Source organism: Bombina bombina, chromosome 3 (genome assembly GCF_027579735.1).
Source record: "Bombina bombina isolate aBomBom1 chromosome 3, aBomBom1.pri, whole genome shotgun sequence".
Classification (NCBI taxonomy): domain Eukaryota; kingdom Metazoa; phylum Chordata; class Amphibia; order Anura; family Bombinatoridae; genus Bombina; species Bombina bombina.
Genome location: NC_069501.1, coordinates 714,362,933 through 714,381,049, shown reverse-complemented (window position 1 = coordinate 714,381,049; position 18,117 = coordinate 714,362,933). Strand labels below are relative to the sequence as shown.

The following is an 18,117-nucleotide window of genomic DNA, read 5'->3' as shown; positions in this document are numbered from 1 at the left end:
GTTCATATACATATAGGAGAAGCTTCATTGTTAGGTTTTTTTTTAGTAAAACTGTGTATATTTTCTTCCTTTACTGTATTTAAACAGGTTGCAGTGTGTATTTATTACTATTATTCAAGGTTCTCTTCCTGGAAAACTGAAGCCTACAGTAAAAAGCATCTTGTCCCTGGAACAAAAAAAATCAAAAGAAAACCACTGTCGAATAGTAAACAAATATGTCTTTTATATTCTGGGAAATCTTTCTATTAAGATAGCAACATGTAGAAAGTTTAATGTACCACTTTAGTGCAATGCAGCACGAACCAGCACAGATCTTTGTGTCTTTATCTTGTAACAGTAATAGTGCTCTGCAAGCTGCAAATGTGCTCTGAGTGAGATGTGAAATATACAAAATAGGGGGAATGTAGGTCTGTGTGTGTCCATGAAAGTCCATCATATCAAAACATAAAAACAATGCCTTTAGCTAAAGCAATTTGAAAGTAGTTTTTGTGGCATCATCAATGACATCACATATGATGGCAGCATAAATCTTATCAGTTCAGTGATATCACACACACCATATAAACATCAGAAAGATAATAATGAAACATAAAACATATAAAATAAATTTAAACATTTGAGAAAAAAAAATGTTTAAAAAATACTGATGAAATAGTTTAATTGTTGATACACTCAACTTTTACTAATAAGTAATAGTTAAAAAGTAACTTTTATCCATAACATAAGAGCCAGTGTAAATTGAATGCACCTGCACCCAGGTTCTTGTTGCCTTGGAAGAGAAACTGGTGTGTAAACTCTTAAAAGGGACACTGAACCTGATTTTTTTCTTTCGAGATTCAGATAGAGCGTGCAATTTTAAGCAACTTTCTAATTTACTCCTATTTTCAGATTCTTCATTCTCTTGGTATCTTTATTTGAAAAGCAAGTATGTAAGTTTAGAAGCCGGCCCATTTTGTTGAACAACCTGGGTTGTTTTTGCTGATTGGTGGATACATTCACCCAATAAATAAGTGCTGTCCATTGTTCTGAACAAAAAATTGTCTGGCTCCTTAGTTTAGATGCCTTATTTTTCAAATAATGATAGCAAGAAAACGAAGAAATATTGATAATAGGAGTAAATTAGAAAGTTGCTTAAAATTGCCTGCGCTCTCTGAATCACGAAAGAAAAAAATTTGGGGACAGTGTCCCTTTAACTCTTTCGTAGCTCAGACACTATGGTCTGTTTGTCTCATGTTTTTAATACGTTTCTATGAATAAATCTGGCGATTTTTATTCAAACCTGCTTTGGGTGACAATTTGTGGATAAACTATTTGGCTGAGCTTTTAAAAACGTGCATTCCTATTTCACCAGGAGATACAGTTAAATGGACATACATGAACCCTCAAATGTTTCTATTATAATTCAGACAGAGCTTATCATTTTAAACAACTTTCCAGGGTCCTTCTGATACCATCCAAACACCACTCTTGCTCGGAGACTCCGCAGCGGCTTGTATGACGCAAATTAAGTATCAACAACATGCCACAATTGACTATTGAGCAGGAATGGTACTTAAATGCTGCCACACAGTGCATGCAAGGCATATATGAGTATGCTCCTAACAGTAACAGCTTTTAATAAACGCATTTTTCTAATACAATTATATTGCAAAAATGCAGATATTCAAAATGAAATTGCACTTGACCATTATGCCTCATAACGTCCCATATAGGTGATAGCGATAAAAACCACAAAGATTTTGGTTACTAGCTATGTTGGTTATTTACAAACTCACAGAAAATACAATATAAAAACATTTGCTTTATATAAAATATACTCCCAATTATCCATTAACGACCTTGCCTCACTAAGCCTTACATGTAGTACAATAATTCAAACAAAAACCTACAGTGCAAAATGTATTACTGTAAGATTAAAACAGAAGGTTAGAATTGTATAGCATGGGCCATTGTCTAATCAAATTACAGAACCTGCAGAAGATCTTATTAAAAGTAGCATGCTCATACAGATGTCTGGTACATATGAGTCATAGAACAGCTGCACATATGTCATATAGTGACTGGAATCTCTAGACAGTATATCAATAAGGTTATAACTAATTATGCTGTTTAATCCATTGTTCAAACAAAATATTTAGAGGTAAATCTGGATGCACAAAGCAGGACCGCACAAACAAATTGTTCATTTCAGAGAAGTCTGCTTTAGGAAACTAGGAAAATTCTCTAATTTAAATTAAAAAAAAATAAAGCCAAGCAGTTCTCTAAGCACAAGACAGTTAGAACCTGTGAAGAGTGTTTTGATTGAGATATATGTAGAATATACCAAAGGTTTATAGTATTTTAGAACCCCTGCTTTTCATTCCTCAAAGAGTATAGACTGGAAATCTTAGGATTGATTGTCAATATACATCTAAGGATCACCTTATTTTACATATGACTTGCTGATGAGGGTAGAGGGTACCTTATACTAACTTTACTAAAGACAATTTCTAGTGGCCTCAGTGGGTCATGGTTTCTGTTGGAGGTTCAGGTGTTTTCTCTATATAGATATATTATCTGTAACTAGTCACTTGGAGACCATATCACTCTTAACATGGAGCTTATTAAACAATGTGGTTTACTTGGAGGAGAGCGATTTGAGACAATGAACTTTCTTGCCAACAGTCTTCTTTACCATGGACCTCCAGTGGAATTCTTTACTAATGAGTATGTTTGGCACAATTTATTTAGTTTCAAACAAAAATATTAACTACAGGTTGCTAAATTGGAAATGGGGTTAGCCATGGCCCCTAATACACCAATTAAAAAAGGTGAACAGCATAGATGTATGTAGACTATACTATACTTTAAAGAGGGGCAGTCCTACCTTATAATTTCTACCATGTGATTCAAAACAATACAGACGATCAGTCTGAGAAGAAAACCTGTGCTATTATAGCCATAGTCATAGAAATATCTTATTAAAAAATGTATTTGATGCCCAAATCTGTGCTTTTCAGACATTCAAATCCTTATTATTTACAGGTCCTTGCAAGCACGTTTATGGCTCATATGTGCTACTTAGTATTTGTTAGTACCCCGGCTAACTTTGGGGGCAGGGGAACAATCCACTTCCGCAGTAAAATTAAATGTTAAAGACTTAACAAAAATAGCAATATATATTTGTCCCCAAAAACATGTGGTGTTGTATCCATAATTGGTAACTTATTCACTTCATCTATACTAGCAGTGCGATAAAAACAGAATTTATGTTTACCTGATAAATTACTTTCTCCAACGGTGTGTCCGGTCCACGGCGTCATCCTTACTTGTGGGATATTCTCTTCCCCAACAGGAAATGGCAAAGAGCCCAGCAAAGCTGGTCACATGATCCCTCCTAGGCTCCGCCTTCCCCAGTCATTCGACCGACGTAAAGGAGGAATATTTGCATAGGAGAAATCATATGATACCGTGGTGACTGTAGTTAAAGAAAATAAATTATCAGACCTGATTAAAAAACCAGGGCGGGCCGTAGACCGGACACACCGTTGGAGAAAGTAATTTATCAGGTAAACATAAATTCTGTTTTCTCCAACATAGGTGTGTCCGGTCCACGGCGTCATCCTTACTTGTGGGAACCAATACCAAAGCTTTAGGACACGGATGAAGGGAGGGAGCAAATCAGGTCACCTAAATGGAAGGCACCACGGCTTGCAAAACCTTTCTCCCAAAAATAGCCTCAGAAGAAGCAAAAGTATCAAACTTGTAAAATTTGGTAAAAGTGTGCAGTGAAGACCAAGTCGCTGCCTTACATATCTGATCAACAGAAGCCTCGTTCTTGAAGGCCCATGTGGAAGCCACAGCCCTAGTGGAATGAGCTGTGATTCTTTCAGGAGGCTGCCGTCCGGCAGTCTCATAAGCCAATCTGATGATGCTTTTAATCCAAAAAGAGAGAGAGGTAGAAGTTGCTTTTTGACCTCTCCTTTGCGAACCTTAGGAACCGATGATGTTCCTTGTGGATAGGAATATGTAGATACGCATCCTTTAAATCCACCGTGGTCATGAATTGACCTTCCTGGATGGAAGGAAGAATTGTTCGAATGGTTTCCATTTTGAACGATGGAATGTGGTCTGAAGACAATTGAGACCTGTGGAACCTCCCCCTTGGGGGAAGCCCTTTGAATTCCAGAAGATAACCTTGGGAGACTATTTCTAGCGCCCAAGGATCCAGAACATCTCTTGCCCAAGCCTGAGCGAAGAGAGAGAGTCTGCCCCCCACCAGATCCGGTCCCGGATCGGGGGCCAACATCTCATGCTGTCTTGGTAGCAGTGGCAGGTTTCTTGGCCTGCTTTCCCTTGTTCCAGCCTTGCATTGGTCTCCAGGCTGGCTTGGCTTGAGAAGTATTACCCTCTTGCTTAGAGGACGTAGCACTTGGGGCTGGTCCGTTTCTACGAAAGGGACGAAAATTAGGTTTATTTTTGGCCTTGAAAGACCTATCCTGAGGAAGGGCGTGGCCCTTGCCCCCAGTGATATCAGAGATAATCTCTTTCAAGTCAGGGCCAAACAGCGTTTTCCCCTTGAAAGGAATGTTAAGCAATTTGTTCTTGGAAGACGCATCCGCTGACCAAGATTTTAACCAAAGCGCTCTGCGCGCCACAATAGCAAACCCAGAATTTTTCGCCGCTAACCTAGCCAATTGCAAAGTGGCGTCTAGGGTGAAAGAATTAGCCAATTTAAGAGCACGGATTCTGTCCATAATCTCCTCATAAGAAGGAGAATTACTAGTGATCGCCTTTTCTAGCTCATCGAACCAGAAACACGCGGCTGTAGTGACAGGGACAATGCATGAAATTGGTTGTAGAAGGTAACCTTGCTGAACAAACATCTTTTTAAGCAAACCTTCTAATTTTTTATCCATAGGATCTTTGAAAGCACAACTATCTTCTATGGGTATAGTGGTGCGTTTGTTTAGAGTAGAAACCGCCCCCTCGACCTTGGGGACTGTCTGCCATAAGTCCTTTCTGGGGTCGACCATAGGAAACAATTTTTTAAATATGGGGGGAGGGACGAAAGGTATACCGGGCCTTTCCCATTCTTTATTTACAATGTCCGCCACCCGCTTGGGTATAGGAAAAGCTTCGGGGGGCCCCGGGACCTCTAGGAACTTGTCCATTTTACATAGTTTCTCTGGGATGACCAAATTCTCACAATCATCCAGAGTGGATAACACCTCCTTAAGCAGAGCGCGGAGATGTTCCAACTTAAATTTAAATGTAATCACATCAGGTTCAGCTAGTTGAGAAATTTTCCCTGAATCTGAAATTTCTCCCTCAGACAAAACCTCCCTGGCCCCCTCAGACTGGTGTAGGGGCCCTTCAGAAACAATATCATCAGCGTCCTCATGCTCTTCAGTATTTTCTAAAACAGAGCAGTCGCGCTTTCGCTGATAAGTGGGCATTTTGGCTAAAATGTTTTTGATTGAATTATCCATTACAGCCGTTAATTGTTGCATAGTAAGGAGTATTGGCGCGCTAGATGTACTAGGGGCCTCTTGTGTGGGCAAGACTGGTGTAGACGAAGGAGGGGATGATGCAGTACCATGCTTACTCCCCTCACTTGAGGAATCATCTTGGGCATCATTTTCTCTAAATTTTGTGTCACATAAATCACATCTATTTAAATGAGAAGGGACCTTGGCTTCCCCACATTCAGAACACAGTCTATCTGGCAGTTCAGACATGTTAAACAGGCATAAACTTGATAACAAAGTACAAAAAACGTTTTAAAATAAAACCGTTACTGTCACTTTAAATTTTAAACTGAACACACTTTATTACTGCAATTGCGAAAAAGTATGAAGGAATTGTTCAAAATTCACCAAAATTTCACCACAGTGTCTTAACGCCTTAAAAGTATTGCACACCAAATTTGGAAGCTTTAACCCTTAAAATAACGGAACCGGAGCCGTTTTTATATTTAACCCCTTTACAGTCCCTGGTATCTGCTTTGCTGAGACCCAACCAAGCCCAAAGGGGAATACGATACCAAATGACGCCTTCAGAAAGTCTTTTCTATGTATCAGAGCTCCTCACACATGCATCTGCATGTCATGCTTCTCAAAAACAAGTGCGCAATACAGGCGCGAAAATGAGACTCTGCCTATGATTAGGGAAAGCCCCTAGAGAATAAGGTGTCCAATACAGTGCCTGCCGGTTATTTTACAAAATTCCCAAGATTAAAATAATTCCTCAAGGCTGTGGAGTATAAAATATGTTTATATATAAATCGATTTAGCCCAGAAAAATGTCTACAGTCTTAAAAAGCCCTTGTGAAGCCCTTATTTACTGTCTGTAATAAAATGGCTTACCGGATCCCATAGGGAAAATGACAGCTTCCAGCATTACATCGTCTTGTTAGAATGTGTCATACCTCAAGCAGCAAAAGTCTGCTCACTGTTCCCCCAACTGAAGTTAATTCCTCTCAACAGTCCTGTGTGGAACAGCCATGGATTTTAGTAACGGTTGCTAAAATCATTTTCCTCTTACAAACAGAAATCTTCATCTCTTTTCTGTTTCAGAGTAAATAGTACATACCAGCACTATTTTAAAATAACAAACTCTTGATTGAATAATAAAAACTACAGTTAAACACTAAAAAACTCTAAGCCATCTCCGTGGAGATGTTGCCTGTACAACGGCAAAGAGAATGACTGGGGAAGGCGGAGCCTAGGAGGGATCATGTGACCAGCTTTGCTGGGCTCTTTGCCATTTCCTGTTGGGGAAGAGAATATCCCACAAGTAAGGATGACGCCGTGGACCGGACACACCTATGTTGGAGAAAGAGGCTCACATGCACACAAGGCTATAACTTTACAATAAATACAAACCGATTACTGATACACATATGTGCCATGCTCCTGTATGGCCTTAAGTACATAGATATAAGTCTTGTGAGGTCATCTACATGAAATGGTATCTAAAATAATGACCGACCTTTATAAAAATAAATATATTATGGGTCCAAGGTCCCCCGCAACTTGCTTGGACGCTTCATTAATGTCATTCAGCATCAGCATTTGCTACGGTAGTTTTTCTTGCCCTTTACTCCAAAAATCAGCTTGAAGCCATCCCCATTGTTAGCACTGTATAGGATTCTGTGGGAAACCCGCAGCTTTTTTTTTTTTTTTAAATTATGACTGTAAAATGGATTCTTCCCTAGGCCTCACTCTTTGAAATGTGTCTCCTAACCCTGATTACTAACTCTCCTGGTACCCTTTTACCCGGTTACAAAAGACAAAGAATTTAAAATAACACATTACTACAAAATTTACGTGCCAGTTTTGCTATCCACGGGTGTCCAGGGTGGCTTAGAGGGATTAGAAAACATTTTATACATAAAAAAAAAAAATGGAACATGACGTGCAGATCAACAAATAATGTGGCACATTAATCTGTAGAAATGGACTTGCAATTAAGTATGTGGTGATAAGATTGTAGGCTCAGTGTATACCTTGTTTGCCTCCTTTTTCATTAAATATTTATCTCTTCAATAATAAAATTACCAAAAATAAAAATGTTTTTTGTGCTTCAAGGTAAATAACACTTATTATTCACATATTTTTTTTTTAACTGGGAGGAATAAGTAATCAGTGCAGTGGTTTTCTAATGCAGGGGCCTATGGCTCATAGAACTGTAATTTTGGCTTACAAATTATTGTTTCATACCACATATCTATAGACATTATACTCTGCCCTGGTCCCTAGCCCCTAAAAATATAACATTTTAGCAACCTTGCCAAATGTATCAGTGGTTCTTAAATGTATTCATAATTTGTCAACTCCTGTTTTCAATCAGAAAAATACACTGTATATTATGCACATACACCTTACAGAAATTATGAAGGCTCTATGCCTTCAAAGCATATGCTAGGTGTTATTAATTACAATATAAAATTATTATTTTTATTATATGAGTATTACAAAAATAATTTTACATGTTTTATACAAAGCAAAAATAACCATAAATAATAATAAAAATAATAATACACAGCAAAATATACACTGCACTAAATGCACTTATAAATTATATAAAAAAAAAATATTTGGGGAGGGAGGATCTACAGTCCAGGATGAAATGTGCTTTTGAATAAACACTCAGCAGTGTTCAGGGCCCCCTCCTTGCAAGCGTTTAAGTGAGCACACCGTACGGGTGCAGTAAACTCCGATTCAGTCTCCTGCCAAAAAGAGCGACAGGTGCTTTGTGTGTATTTTGCATCTGGACTGCAGACATACCCAATACCACTGAATAGAACCTCTAAATATGTTAAAGCGCTTTGTGGCTACAAAAGGAGACCTTGCCTCAATAAAACCTTAATCCATTGTATTTTCTTTTAGAAGCGGCATAAGAAAAGCACCTTTTCCCCATACACATCTTTGTATTGTACAGTGTGTCAGCACAAAATTATAATTGTGATTAACAAAAAAGAACGTAATAACACTAAGAAACAGGTATGCCTTAGTTATAATAGGTACAAAATGTACACATCAGCAAAAGTACCGAACCGTGTGCGTTGTGCCAACAGATTATACAGTCATGTTTAATGTTATTATATTACATTCCAAACTACCTACTTTGCAACTCCGCTCTTCTTAAAGGGATTTTTTTTTTTAAATAAATAGCATATTTTGGCAATTGCATTTCTTTAAAAAGGTACACTAAACCCACATTTTTTCTTTCCTGATTCAGATAGAGCAAGATATTTTAAGCAACTTTCTTATTTACTCCTTTTATCAATTTTTCTTTTTTCTCTTGGTATCTTTACTTTAAAATGCAGGAATGTAAACTTAGGAGCCGGACAATTTTTAGTGGCACTTACTGATTGGTGGCTACATTTAGCCACCAATCAGCAAGCACTACCCAGATGCTGAACCAAAAATGGGCCAGCTCCTAAGCTTACATTCCTGCTTTTCAAATAAAAATACCAAAACAACAGGGGGGGGGGGGGGGACTCATAATAGGAGTAAATTAGAAAACAGAATTTATGTTTACCTGATAAATTACTTTCTCCAACGGTGTGTCCGGTCCACGGCGTCATCCTTACTTGTGGGATATTCTCTTCCCCAACAGGAAATGGCAAAGAGCCCAGCAAAGCTGGTCACATGATCCCTCCTAGGCTCCGCCTACCCCAGTCATTCGACCGACGTTAAGGAGGAATATTTGCATAGGAGAAACCATATGGTACCGTGGTGACTGTAGTTAAAGAAAATAAATTATCAGACCTGATTAAAAAAACCAGGGCGGGCCGTGGACCGGACACACCGTTGGAGAAAGTAATTTATCAGGTAAACATAAATTCTGTTTTCTCCAACATAGGTGTGTCCGGTCCACGGCGTCATCCTTACTTGTGGGAACCAATACCAAAGCTTTAGGACACGGATGAAGGGAGGGAGCAAATCAGGTCACCTAAATGGAAGGCACCACGGCTTGCAAAACCTTTCTCCCAAAAATAGCCTCAGAAGAAGCAAAAGTATCAAACTTGTAAAATTTGGTAAAAGTGTGCAGTGAAGACCAAGTCGCTGCCCTACATATCTGATCAACAGAAGCCTCGTTCTTGAAGGCCCATGTGGAAGCCACAGCCCTAGTGGAATGAGCTGTGATTCTTTCGGGAGGCTGCCGTCCGGCAGTCTCGTAAGCCAATCTGATGATGCTTTTAATCCAAAAAGAGAGAGAGGTAGAAGTTGCTTTTTGACCTCTCCTTTTACCAGAATAAACAACAAACAAGGAAGATGTTTGTCTAAAATCCTTTGTAGCATCTAAATAGAATTTTAGAGCGCGAACAACATCCAAATTGTGCAACAAACGTTCCTTCTTTGAAACTGGTTTCGGACACAGAGAAGGTACGATAATCTCCTGGTTAATGTTTTTGTTAGAAACAACTTTTGGAAGAAAACCAGGTTTAGTACGTAAAACCACCTTATCTGCATGGAACACCAGATAAGGAGGAGAACACTGCAGAGCAGATAATTCTGAAACTCTTCTAGCAGAAGAAATTGCAACTAAAAACAAAACTTTCCAAGATAATAACTTAATATCAACGGAATGCAAGGGTTCAAACGGAACCCCCTGAAGAACTGAAAGAACTAAATTGAGACTCCAAGGAGGAGTCAAAGGTTTGTAAACAGGCTTAATTCTAACCAGAGCCTGAACAAAGGCTTGAACATCTGGCACAGCAGCCAGTTTTTTGTGAAGTAACACCGACAAGGCAGAAATCTGTCCCTTCAGGGAACTTGCAGATAATCCTTTTTCCCATCCTTCTTGAAGGAAGGATAGAATCCTAGGAATCTTAACCTTGTCCCAAGAGAATCCTTTAGATTCACACCAACAGATATATTTTTTCCAAATTTTGTGGTAAATCTTTCTAGTTACAGGCTTTCTGGCCTGAACAAGAGTATCAATAACAGAATCTGAGAACCCTCGCTTCGATAAAATCAAGCGTTCAATCTCCAAGCAGTCAGCTGGAGTGAAACCAGATTCGGATGTTCGAACGGACCCTGAAAAAGAAGGTCTCGTCTCAAAGGTAGCTTCCAAGGTGGAGCCGATGACATATTCACCAGATCTGCATACCAAGTCCTGCGTGGCCACGCAGGAGCTATCAAGATCACCGACGCCCTCTCCTGATTGATCCTGGCTACCAGCCTGGGGATGAGAGGAAACGGCGGGAACACATAAGCTAGTTTGAAGGTCCAAGGTGCTACTAGTGCATCCACTAGAGCCGCCTTGGGATCCCTGGATCTGGACCCGTAGCAAGGAACTTTGAAGTTCTGACGAGAGGCCATCAGATCCATGTCTGGAATGCCCCACAGCTGAGTGACTTGGGCAAAGATTTCCGGATGGAGTTCCCACTCCCCCGGATGCAATGTCTGACGACTCAGAAAATCCGCTTCCCAATTTTCCACTCCTGGGATGTGGATAGCAGACAGGTGGCAGGAGTGAGACTCCGCCCATAGAATGATTTTGGTCACTTCTTCCATCGCTAGGGAACTCCTTGTTCCCCCCTGATGGTTGATGTACGCAACAGTTGTCATGTTGTCTGATTGAAACCGTATGAACTTGGCCCTCGCTAGCTGAGGCCAAGCCTTGAGAGCATTGAATATCGCTCTCAGTTCCAGAATATTTATCGGTAGAAGAGATTCTTCCCGAGACCAAAGACCCTGAGCTTTCAGGGATCCCCAGACCGCGCCCCAGCCCATCAGACTGGCGTCGGTCGTGACAATGACCCACTCTGGTCTGCGGAATGTCATCCCTTGTGACAGGTTGTCCAGGGACAGCCACCAACGGAGTGAGTCTCTGGTCCTCTGATTTACTTGTATCTTCGGAGACAAGTCTGTATAGTCCCCATTCCACTGACTGAGCATGCACAGTTGTAATGGTCTTAGATGAATGCGCGCAAAAGGAACTATGTCCATTGCCGCTACCATCAACCCGATCACTTCCATGCACTGAGCTATGGAAGGAAGAGGAACGGAATGAAGTATCCGACAAGAGTCTAGAAGCTTTGTTTTTCTGGCCTCTGTCAGAAAAATCCTCATTTCTAAGGAGTCTATTATTGTTCCCAAGAAGGGAACCCTTGTTAACGGGGATAGAGAACTCTTTTCCACGTTCACTTTCCATCCGTGAGATCTGAGAAAGGCCAGGACAATGTCCGTGTGAGCCTTTGCTTGAGGAAGGGACGACGCTTGAATCAGAATGTCGTCCAAGTAAGGTACTACAGCAATGCCCCTTGGTCTTAGCACAGCTAGAAGGGACCCTAGTACCTTTGTGAAAATCCTTGGAGCAGTGGCTAATCCGAAAGGAAGCGCCACGAACTGGTAATGTTTGTCCAGGAATGCGAACCTTAGGAACCGATGATGTTCCTTGTGGATAGGAATATGTAGATACGCATCCTTTAAATCCACCGTGGTCATGAATTGACCTTCCTGGATGGAAGGAAGAATAGTTCGAATGGTTTCCATCTTGAACGATGGAACCTTGAGAAACTTGTTTAAGATCTTGAGATCTAAGATTGGTCTGAACGTTCCCTCTTTTTTGGGAACTATGAACAGATTGGAGTAGAACCCCATCCCTTGTTCTCTTAATGGAACAGGATGAATCACTCCCATTTTTAACAGGTCTTCTACACAATGTAAGAATGCCTGTCTTTTTATGTGGTCTGAAGACAACTGAGACCTGTGGAACCTCCCCCTTGGGGGAAGTCCCTTGAATTCCAGAAGATAACCTTGGGAGACTATTTCTAGCGCCCAAGGATCCAGAACATCTCTTGCCCAAGCCTGAGCGAAGAGAGAGAGTCTGCCCCCCACCAGATCCGGTCCCGGATCGGGGGCCAACATTTCATGCTGTCTTGGTAGCAGTGGCAGGTTTCTTGGCCTGCTTTCCCTTGTTCCAGCCTTGCATTGGTCTCCAAGCTGGCTTGGCTTGAGAAGTATTACCCTCTTGCTTAGAGGACGTAGCACCTTGGGCTGGTCCGTTTCTACGAAAGGGACGAAAATTAGGTTTATTTTTTGCCTTGAAAGGCCGATCCTGAGGAAGGGCGTGGCCCTTACCCCCAGTGATATCAGAGATAATCTCTTTCAAGTCAGGGCCAAACAGCGTTTTCCCCTTGAAAGGAATGTTAAGTAGCTTGTTCTTGGAAGACGCATCAGCCGACCAAGATTTCAACCAAAGCGCTCTGCGCGCCACAATAGCAAACCCAGAATTCTTAGCCGCTAACCTAGCCAATTGCAAAGTGGCGTCTAGGGTGAAAGAATTAGCCAATTTGAGAGCATTGATTCTGTCCATAATCTCCTCCAAAGGAGGAGAATCACTATCGACCGCTCTTATCAGATCATCGAACCAGAAACATGCGGCTGTAGCGACAGGGACAATGCATGAAATTGGTTGTAGAAGGTAACCTTGCTGAACAAACATTTTTTTAAGCAAACCTTCTAATTTTTTATCCATAGGATCTTTGAAAGCACAACTATCCTCTATGGGTATAGTGGTGCGTTTGTTTAAAGTGGAAACCGCTCCCTCGACCTTGGGGACTGTCTGCCATAAGTCCTTTCTGGGGTCGACCATAGGAAACAATTTTTTAAATATGGGGGGAGGGACGAAAGGAATACCGGGCCTTTCCCATACTTTATTAACAATGTCCGCCACCCGCTTGGGTATAGGAAAAGCTTCTGGGAGCCCCGGCACCTCTAGGAACTTGTCCATTTTACAAAGTTTCTCTGGGATGACCAACTTGTCACAATCATCCAGAGTGGATAATACCTCCTTAAGCAGAATGCGGAGATGTTCCAACTTAAATTTAAATGCAATCACATCAGGTTCAGCCTGTTGAGAAATGTTCCCTGAGACAAAACCTCCCTGGCCCCATCAGACTGGGTTAGGGGCCCTTCAGAAATATTATTATCAGCGTCGTCATGCTCTTCAGTATCTAAAACAGAGCAGCCGCGCTTACGCTGATAAGTGTTCATTTTGGCTAAAATGTTTTTGACAGAATTATCCATTACAGCCGTTAATTGTTGCATAGTAAGGAGTATTGGCGCGCTAGATGTACTAGGGGCCTCCTGAGTGGGCAAGACTCGTGTAGACGAAGGAGGGAATGATGCAGTACCATGCTTACTCCCCTCACTTGAGGAATCATCTTGGGCATCATTGTCATTATCACATAAATCACATTTATTTAAATGAATAGGAATCCTGGCTTCCCCACATTCAGAACACAGTCTATCTGGTAGTTCAGACATGTTAAACAGGCATAAACTTGATAACAAAGTACAAAAAACGTTTTAAAATAAAACCGTTACTGTCACTTTAAATTTTAAACTGAACACACTTTATTACTGCAATTGCGAAAAACATGAAGGAATTGTTCAAAATTCACCAAATTTTCACCACAGTGTCTTAAAGCCTTAAAAGTATTGCACACCAAATTTGGAAGCTTTAACCCTTAAAATAATGGAACCGGAGCCGTTTTGAACTTTAACCCCTTTACAGTCCCTGGTATCTGCTTTGCTGAGACCCAACCAAGCCCAAAGGGGAATACGATACCAAATGACGCCTTCAGAAAGTCTTTTCTAAGTATCAGAGCTCCTCTCACATGCGACTGCATGCCATGCCTCTCAAAAACAAGTGCGCAACACCGGCGCGAAAATGAGGCTCTGCTTATGCTTTGGGAAAGCCCCTAAAGAATAAGGTGTCTAAACCAGTGCCTGCCGATATTATTATATCAAAATACCCAGATAAAATGATTCCTCAAGGCTAAATATGTGTTAATAATGAATCGATTTAGCCCAAAAAAAGTCTACAGTTTTAATAAGCCCTTGTGAAGCCCTTATTTACGATCGTAATAAACATGGCTTACCGGATCCCATAGGGAAAATGACAGCTTCCAGCATTACATCGTCTTGTTAGAATGTGTCATACCTCAAGCAGCAAGAGACTGCACACTGTTCCCCCAACTGAAGTTAATTGCTCTCAACAGTCCTGTGTGGAACAGCCATGGATTTTAGTGACGGTTGCTAAAATCATTTTCCTCATACAAACAGAAATCTTCATCTCTTTTCTGTTTCTGAGTAAATAGTACATACCAGCACTATTTCAAAATAACAAACTCTTGATTGAATAATAAAAACTACAGTTAAACACTAAAAAACTCTAAGCCATCTCCGTGGAGATGTTGCCTGTACAACGGCAAAGAGAATGACTGGGGTAGGCGGAGCCTAGGAGGGATCATGTGACCAGCTTTGCTGGGCTCTTTGCCATTTCCTGTTGGGGAAGAGAATATCCCACAAGTAAGGATGACGCCGTGGACCGGACACACCTATGTTGGAGAAAGTTGTTTAAAATTGAATGCTCTATCTGAATCATGTATGTAAAAAAATTGTGTTTCATATGCCTTTAAAAATGGGTTACCCACCTAATCAACACTGATTAATATCCAGTAGTAACTATAAAGTGTCATGAATTTTATCTGCCTCTATTTGTCATAATAAATAGTAAGAAGTTTAATTTAAAAAGTTAACACCAGCAGTTAACTCCTTAATTGCTAAAGAACATTGTCTGACTCTCTTGCTCCTAGGTTCAATGCTCTTGTCAAAATGTGGCCTTAACTCTAAGAATTTATTGACTCAATCATACAAACAAATAGTCAAAACGGTTTGGCTGAAACAAATAAGATTAAAAAACACACAAATATGACACTGAAATTGGGACTGATCCTCTTGCTACAGCAGAAGCACTCCCAGCAGCCTCCAGTCATAAGAATGAAGGGCCCTGTATGCTGCAGCCATACTAGGAAGCAGGGTTCCCATCTTATTACGAAACCTGTCCATCAGAATGACCAGGGTGAACGGATGTTTCAAGAGCAGACATTTGTGCAGCTCCTCCCCCCCTCAGCTGAGCACTTTACAGAGTAGATGCACTCCGTCCAGAGGTGGAGGAGAAGGTAGTGAAGCAAAGCAAGCTGCAAACTCAGCAGCCTGTAGTTATATCACAAGAAGGAAAGGGAAAATGTAACAACAGATACTTTATTTACATACATGACCTTTATACCAACAGTACCATTTCTAAAGCAGTAAGGAGCTGCACAAGACCTTAGTGTGAACTGTTAACAAACACAGGGAAACAACTGAATAAAATATATTGTTAAGGATGTAAAGTCTTTGTATCCTTGAACATTTCTGCTGCCAGCAAAAACATCATATCGGATGTCAGTCGCCTGACCTTCAAACGCAGTGCTGACTCCCAAGGGTTAACAGATTCAGAGAGTCTTTGGGATCCAAGGCACAGCACAGCAAGCTGTTCCTTCTTAACCTCTCATTGCACAACATAGTATGGCTCTAGTGTTCAAGCACGTAAATGTAAGTGCTGTTCAAGCACTGACTGAGTTAATTTGATCATCATCCAAGCCGGATGCCCAAGAACGTCACCGCTCTCCTCTCTCCCAGCAGCTTAAATAAAAGCTAAATGTGTAACTACCGGAAAAGCAATCAGTTTGACAAGAGAGTGGAAAAGCCTGAACTCAGGGTGCAGAAATACAGTAGCACCCCAATATGTATGGGATTGCTCGAGTAGCATATATTAATCTAGGTAACTAGTTTTTCCCATGCAAATCTAACCTTTTCAGTGCCAGGGATTGGATAGATTTCTATTTAGCAGGAGGCAGACAGATTTTGATAATTATGCTATAAACCCATTTGGTCTTCATTCTTTAGGGCAGATTTACACATAAATAGGAAAAGTGCTTTTTGTTTTGTTTATCAGCACCACATCTGATTCATTTTTATTTTTAAAGTCTCTGGATTATATGGTGAAAGAAAATCTGGAGAGAAAAAAAATCCTATTGCACAGATTCAATACTCTAGCTAGTATTTTTTTTTTTTAAGTAAACCCTAGTTCCTCTGCATTATATACATAGATGCTGATACTTTTAGGGGCAGTAGTTACAAAAAAATAACCAAGGAGAAATGATTAATCAGAATGTTGTTGTTTTTTTCTATTTGTTACCAAACACAAAATCATCAGTAATAGGTTTTGTTTTTTTAAATAAGCAAAGTCAAACTACTCCATAGATTAAAACCCATAAGATATGTTCTAAAAGTACAAACCTTACTTAAAACAAAATCCCATAACAGGTCTTGCTCAATGGAAATAACCATCCAAGAGCTAGCCCTAAAACTTAATTTTTTCCTCCAAATTATCTTCATATTGCCAATTTAATAGTTTTTGTGTGTGTGCGTTCTCTTGCTATCTTTATTTGAAAAAGCAGGAATATAAACAAATGCCGGCCCATTTTTGGTTCAGCAACTGGGGAGCGCTTGCTGATTGGTGGCTAAATGTAGCCACCAATCAGCAATCGCTACCCAGGTTCTGAAACAAAAATGGGCCGGCTTCTATCCTTACATTTCTGACTTTTCAAATAAAAATAGCAAGGAAAGAAGAAAAATTAATTATAGGAGTAAATTAGAAAGTCACTTAAAATTGCATGCTCTATCTGAATCATGAAAAAAAAATGTGGGTTTAGTATCCCATTTAATAGCAATGCTCCAGAACTCTTGAGTACCAATAGATACTAAACATATGCTTGTTTTTTTTTCTTAAGCCCATAGATCACCAAATGTAATATTAGTCCTGTGCAAGTGTGACGTTTTCATACAAGAACAGAAAAGAATGCAATCTTTTTAGGTATCAACAATTAACACCACCAGAGACAAATTAACTCCATAAGAATATAGTTTTCCATAAAGTACACACCTTAAAGAGATACTGAACCCAATTTTTTTTCTTTCATGATTCAGATAGAGCATGACATTTTAAGCAACTTTCTAATTTACTCCTATTATCCATTTTTTTAACAAACTGGGCCATTTTTGGTTCAGAACACTGGATAGCGCTTGCTGATTGGTGAATACCATTTAGCCACCAATCAGCAAGAACAACCTAGGTGCTGAACCAAAGATGGGCCGGCTCGTAATTACATTCCTGCTTTTTTAAATAAAGATGCCAAGAGAACGAAGAAAAATTGATAGTAGGAGTAAATTATAAAGTTGCTTAAAATTGCATGCTCTATCTGAATGATGAAAGAAAAAAATGTGGGTTCAGTAACCTTTTAAATAAAGACCATAGAATCCTACAAAAGATCTTCATCAGTGGAAAATACCTGTTCAGAACTTTGCATCAAAACTGGCATTTTCTCAAGAACATTTCTTCTATATTCCAGATTCTCTAAAGATTTACACACAGTAGTAGGTAGAAAGAAAGGAGGTGATAAATAATACTCTATCAAGCTCCAGTTATGAAGCAGCGGTCTAAAGAACTTGTCCGCCTACTCTGAGGCCGCAGACAGAAATCAACCTAATCGAATACGATTGGGTTGAGTGACACCCCGAATGGCCGCAAATCTGCAGGTGGCGGCATTGCACAAGCAGTTCACATTGCTGGTGCAATGATGTATGCTGTCGGCATTTATTGATGTGCAGTGGACACGATACCCTACATTGTATCATGTCCGCTCGCACTATGCTAAATATACCCCTATGTCTTCTGATCACATAGAGAACGAATGTCTACGTGTGTATATGGATAGCATGATTGATG

The 18,117-nt window shown here is 40.1% G+C and overlaps 1 protein-coding gene across 2 annotated transcripts in view; it reads right to left on the bottom strand.

Annotated features, from left to right (window-relative positions):
- MSI2 (musashi RNA binding protein 2) overlaps nucleotides 1-18,117 on the bottom strand; it is a 986,805-nt gene that overhangs the window by 925,701 nt on the left and 42,987 nt on the right. The gene's annotated exons all lie outside the window — the stretch shown is intronic.